The sequence below is a fragment of the Ceratotherium simum genome, chromosome 32 (genome assembly GCF_057802395.1).
Source record: "Ceratotherium simum simum isolate JZ-2026a chromosome 32, ASM5780239v1, whole genome shotgun sequence".
NCBI lineage: Eukaryota > Metazoa > Chordata > Mammalia > Perissodactyla > Rhinocerotidae > Ceratotherium > Ceratotherium simum.
In genome coordinates, this window is record NC_141931.1 from 7,268,930 (window position 1) to 7,275,245 (window position 6,316).

Genomic DNA, 6,316 nt, shown 5'->3' on the forward strand with positions numbered 1-6,316 from the left:
TGTTAGGGAGAGGGCATGCTCATCTAGGGCCACCAGCAAGAGTTGTCCTGGATGACAAAGGAGTAAACCATGTTTGTAATCTGCTGTGGCTGGAAGGGCACCTGATTCTGGTTTTCTATTTATAGTATTGATTTAAAAGTTTCCTTTTAAGATAAATTTAATTTTAAAATTGAGTTCACTTAAAAGTATTAGAAAAAATGTTACATATTATGCAAATATGGCAAAAATTAAGTGAGGGAAGTTTGAGAAACATTGCTCTAAAGCAAATTATTGATCTGTCTGAGGTAGATCTTTGATGTGGTTGTAGGGGTCTGAGAAAAATAGGGCAAAACTTGAGGTAACTCCATCCCCCCACACTAAGGGGGTAACCCAAGTGTCTGTTGACAAATAAATGGATAAACAAAATATGGTATATACAGTACAACGGAATATTATTCAACCTTAAAAAGCAAGGAAATTCTGACACATGCTACACTTGGATGAACCTGGAAGATGTTATGCTAAGTGAAATAAGCCAGTTATAAAAGGGTAAATACTATATAATTCCACTTATATGAGGTACCTATTGTAGTCAATTCATAGAGTCAGAAAGTAGAATAGAGGTCACCAGGGCCTGAGAAGAGGGGATAATGGAGTGTTGTTGTTTAGTGGGTACACTGTTTCAGTAAGGGATGATGAAAAACAAGGCAGATGGTGGTGATGGATGCACAACAATGTGAATATACTTAATGCCCTAGAACTGTATGCTTAAAATGCTTTAAATGGTAAAATTTGTTATGTATATTTTACCACAATTAAAAAAAACACTATGTGAGGAATTATTATCCACATAATTTAAAGTACAATCAGAATCATAATACTATATGTCTCATTGAAATGGATAATCAGACATTCAGCACAGATAACCCCAAGATACTAACCAACCCCTGCTCACAAAACCACAATATTCAATGCAATTTGCATGGCATTGTCTACTTGTATGTATGCTCACTTACTAACAGATTAAAATTTTAGACTGATGGAATGTTGCTTCTGGGTCCCCATTTTAGGCTTTACTCTTCTTTTGCAGCCCTAGCAATACTACAGTAGAGCAGGCTGGATTCAAAAAGGAAGTACTCTGTTGTGTCAGGAAGTTACCCCAAAACAGAAGCACCAGTTATCCAACATAACGTATGAGGCAACTCCACTGGGCCAGGGAGTTAAAGTGCTACAATAAAAGTTGCTCAGGCCTTACCTGTTCAGATCCCTGGTTTATCCAGATCATTTTGTAATGCAAACTTTCCTCTGCAAACTTCTGTTTGCAAAATAGTGAAAAACCTTAAACGAATGGTAAGCCACTTCTTTTTAATAAGAAAGCCAATTCTTATTTTGAAAAATGTTCATAATTTTAGCTACTTTTTGTCAAGCTACTGCAGTTGCTCTTTTCTTGTGAATAAATGGTTTTATTTTTTTTATAATGTTGGGAACTACATAAACTAGCAACATGTCTCCAAAAAAAAGAGTTTGTCACTGCTATTATTATTATTTTATTATCTGTCTTTGAATCAAAGCCTACAAGTGGTTTCTTGGAGGCCCCTTTGTTCTCCTAAATGTTAGAGAGATTGCACCTGTTTAGGGGTCTTTGCTAAAGCAAAATTTGCTGAAAGTAGTGTGTGGTGTAGAACCCTAGAGGTTTCTAATACTTTCTGCAATTATTTCTTGTTAAAGTAGGGTTTCTCTGGATCCCGCAGCTAGCAATCAGTATCCCTGTCAACACTCTCTCCTGACAGACTCTAATCCTCCCTCAAAACATCATAGGATCCACTTCTGCAAAACCTTCCAACCATGCATACACAGATATTTTGTTCATAGTTTGAATTCTTGGAAGATAGATCAAAGGAGTCATGAGGGCTATAGCTTAATCCAATTTAGGATAGAATTACCAGGTACCCAGTTTTTCATGCAGTGTTTAAGGAAATATTATGATTCCACTCATGTAAATGTCCAATATTACCTAATTAATCAAGCTTCATTATCATTTTGAGATGATATCTGTAGGAATATTATTTTAAGCTCACCTTTGGCCTGTATTATGCGCTTTTAGGCCACTGCATTAAACACATTGCAGCAGGGAACACCCTTGGCACATACAGGCAGGTGCGTGTCCATGCAGCCCAGCCCAGTAGGGACATATGACTCCACTGGCAGGACTCCAAACTTATATTAATGTTGTCTGCTTGCCAGGTGGTATGCAATTGTGTGGTAGTACTGAATAATTTCCATTTAAAATGTTTTCTATCTGGCTTTCATTCTTTCTTGCATTGCAGAGTATACTTCTAGAAAAAGGAATATTCCTGTTATTATTAACATACAGATTTGATTTAACATGGACATGGTCCAGATTAATGCAAGTCACATGAGGTTATATATCAGTGGAGGAGCTGTATTAGTTATGTTAAGCAATGCTAGCTGCCTTAGCAGGCAACTTGACTTCTCAGTGAATTAACATGACAAAGATTTATTCCTCCAACACATCATAATCTAGTGTGAGTCAGGCAGATCTCTGTGGTGGCTCTCCTACAATTCTGGGACCTAGGGATGCTTACATTTTACAACTCTGCCATCTTACAGTCTTTGACTTCCAGCCCCACTGATGGGAGAGAGAAAAGAGAACTCACACCTGCCCATTACAGTCTTGAACTGAAAGTGTCATATGTCCTTCCCCTCATAGTTCTCTGGCCAGAACTATTTCTATAGCCCCATCCCGAGTGTAGGGGAACACATAGGTATTTGTAAACACTGTCTCTCACACAAGCGACTTAAAAGGAAGCTCCTTGATTTAAAGCAGTTCTTAATATGAAGTCCATGGAATAGCTTTAAGACGTCTGAGAATCCCATGAAATTTTATGCAAAAATTGTGCTTGTGCTGTGATGTTTTTTTCCAAAGAGAGGGTTAAAAGCTTTCTTTGGTCTCAAAGAGGTGCTTAAAAAAATGTTAAGAATTACTGATTTAAGCAACAGATAATGAGAGAAAAACTATGGGATTGATTGCTATCCTTCCTTTATATCTAATAGTGCCTACAGTTTACTGCCTACTCAATACAGGTGACACATGGATAGCAGGGGTTCCACACACAATGGATGGCTTGGTCATTATGTTAAGCATTTTTCATATCTTTAATCTTCACATTGACCTTAAAGGCAGATATTCTCATCCTCTTTGTGCAAATAGGGAATCTAAGGAGCGTAAAGATCACATAATATGCCTCAGATCACACAGCTAGTAAAGGTGAGGAACTAGAATTTGAATCCAGGACTGTTTAGCTTCAACATCTTCATATCACACTGGGCACTTTACGTGTTTATCATACACTGTGAATGAGATGTAAAAGACAATATGGCCTGAACATACCCGTCTTTTTATTTTCCTGCAAAATGGACAAACCAAACAAAATATCAGGCTTTAGCAGATATATCACAGAAATTTCTGTGGTTGGATTGACAGACTACAACACTGATGAAGATCTGTTGCATACAGGACTGGCTACAAATAGAAAAAGAAAAAGTAGCAAAAAAAAAAGTGAAAAAATTTCTCCTTGGTTCATGTTTAAATAGAAAGATGGATAGATAAATAGACAGAAATATTTGCTTCATGCTTTTCTCATTTTGAGATAACTTTGCAAATAATTTTCACTATAGTTGCATTTAGCTGGTGAGAACATTTTTCTTTTTATTCTAAATTTTTCCTGAATTTTCTAAATTTTTACTTTAAATATAAAAATTGATTTATAAATATTAAATATTTCCCAAAGTATCAAGAGTGGTTAACGACCTACTCAGCCACTTCAGAACGCACTATAGGATTGGTATACCTAGAGCATTTTTGGCAATATGACCTGGAGGCTTCTTTTTTGGTAATGGAATCAGAAGTAACAATTTGTATTTCGGCTAGGATTTTTTTGTTGCAAACAACAAAAACCAACTCTGGTTATATTAAGCAAGATGGAATTTATTGGAAGAGCTTAGAGAATTCCTGGAAAGCTGGGTCTGCCAGCTTGGACAAAGAACAGGAACCAAGTTGCTCTTAAGGGTCAGGAAGCAAGTTCCCAGCAAAATTCATGCAGCAGTGACAACGTTTTGTCAGCTTGTAACTGTTTTCATAAGAGTGCTTCACTGATTCACAATTCAAAGTCCCAAAGAGTGTCTGACTGCCCAGTCCTCAAGCATGGGCTCAGCATCCGCTGTCCCAGCTACTTGCCTGGCCTACAGCCTTTTGTTCCCATAAAGGAAAGCAGCCACTTCCTCTAAAAATTACACATGCTAGAGGGTTCTCAAAAAAGAGAGTGGGATGCCAATAGGCTAGCCAAACAACAATAACTGCCCCTCAAAACCAGCCTTCCCATATCTCACTGACAATACAAGGCTCTTTGTGTGTAAACTTTTAGGAAAGGAGATTTAAAAGTCAAATATCTTAGTCAAATTTCTTAGTTTAGGTACATATGCTAAATTAAAATATAAATTAAATGTTTTCTGTAAAATAATAAATGAATTTAGAAATACCACTTATTTCTTAACTACTATTGCTTCTATGCCAGTGTTTATCAGAGGAACAAAAACTGAGTAGAGATAGGTCTTTAAAAAGAATATTGTTGATTATACTAAAGGAAGTACAACAGGGAAAAGAAACAAGAAATTGTGAGTAGTTAATAACAAAGTTTAGAAGAGGTAGATAGAAAAAAGAAATAAGAGATGAAGAGACAGTGTAGAGGAAAAAAGGGAGAATATAGTAAGAAGTGTGGGTTCAAGTCTTTGGCAACTTCTTCCTCCTACAGCCTCACTCCTGCTACACATATCCTTCATTACCCTTCCTTTCCCTTCACCATTACTGGATCAGTCCCAGTGAGTTCTCTGTACCTAGAAACAAACACCATGCCAAATCCACTACAGAGATTTAGGGCTCATTCAGATCCCAGAAAGCCAGGAGAACCAGTTCCTACCAACTGTAGCTTCCCTGTATCATCAAAACAGGAGCTCCAGAAAACTATGGTGCCACCCGCAGCAGCCCTGGCGAGCTCGGGCTGGAGCCTCGAGAACAGAGATGACAACAGCGACCAGGAAACTTTTCCTCCCTTTTTCTTCTTCAGCACTCAAAGCGTTTCCAAAAAAATGGGAGCCAACTCCTAGAGGAGCCCAGTAGAGCAAACCAGAGGTCACCCACCCCTATGGCCTGCCTGTGACCCACCAGGAAATTCGCCAAAGCACATCTGTTGAAAAGTACTTTGTGACGATCCATCACGTTCTCCCTTAAATTCAGCTAAAACAGAATCTTACTTAGGTTTAGCTGTTTGGTTTTCAAATTTTTCTTTGATGAGCTTAAGCAAAAGGAACTGCTCTTGACCAAAAACTTGTAGCAACGTAATCACTGGTTACCGAAATCTTGAGAAGTCCAGACAGCCCCTAAATTATAGCCTACTTTGAAAATGAATAGCTTATTAGACAAATATGCAAAACCTAAGAGTAGTACCCTCCTAGATTTTTGTCTACAACTCTAAGATTGTGATAAAGTCAGAAGTAGGAAGAGGTAGATACAAAAACATAGATTGTGATACAATCTTCCTACTCTATGTTTCCTCAAAAGAGCATTTATCTTTTCCTTTTCCTTAGGAGTCACCCTGTTAACTCCCTTTCCATATTAACAGTGTGTCTCAACTCTGGCCAAGTTTGCTCTATTTTGTAAATCAATTTTTTTTTTCTGTAAGAAATAGCAAGCATGGAAACTTTAAAAAATGAATGACTATATCAGGACTAAGACTTGAGGAAGAATAAAAATAGGTCAATTTACGCTTCAGTTTTTAGTAGTCTTTATAGATGTATTTTTTTTAATTTAGTATGTATTTTTGTTACAGAACAGCAAAAATGTAAAGGTGGTCCTATATTTGGAGAATTTTTTGATAAAAATTTTGGTCTTTATTAAGAATAACCAAATTCTAAAAGAGGAGAGCTATAGACTTTACAAATTCTATTTGAAAATTAATATAGATTTGGGAATATATCCTGGTAATTGGGTAGTAGACATGTGATAATGTTTAATGCAGAAGACAATGCTTTCCAAGAGAATATGAGCCTTGTGTCACCAAGATGGGCTAGTAAAAGTTGAGAAGAAGAATCAAATTAATCTTTTAATTAAGCTTTTAGAGAAACCATGCTTTCTGCGTGGATGTGAGGGCTTTAAAGCAGGAACAGCTTAGGAGTGATAAGACTGGCTCTGTATTCACAGAAAAAGGGAAATGGAGTTAAGAACATTTTGTAAGATTCAGTGTTAAACTGGGTAGGGGTT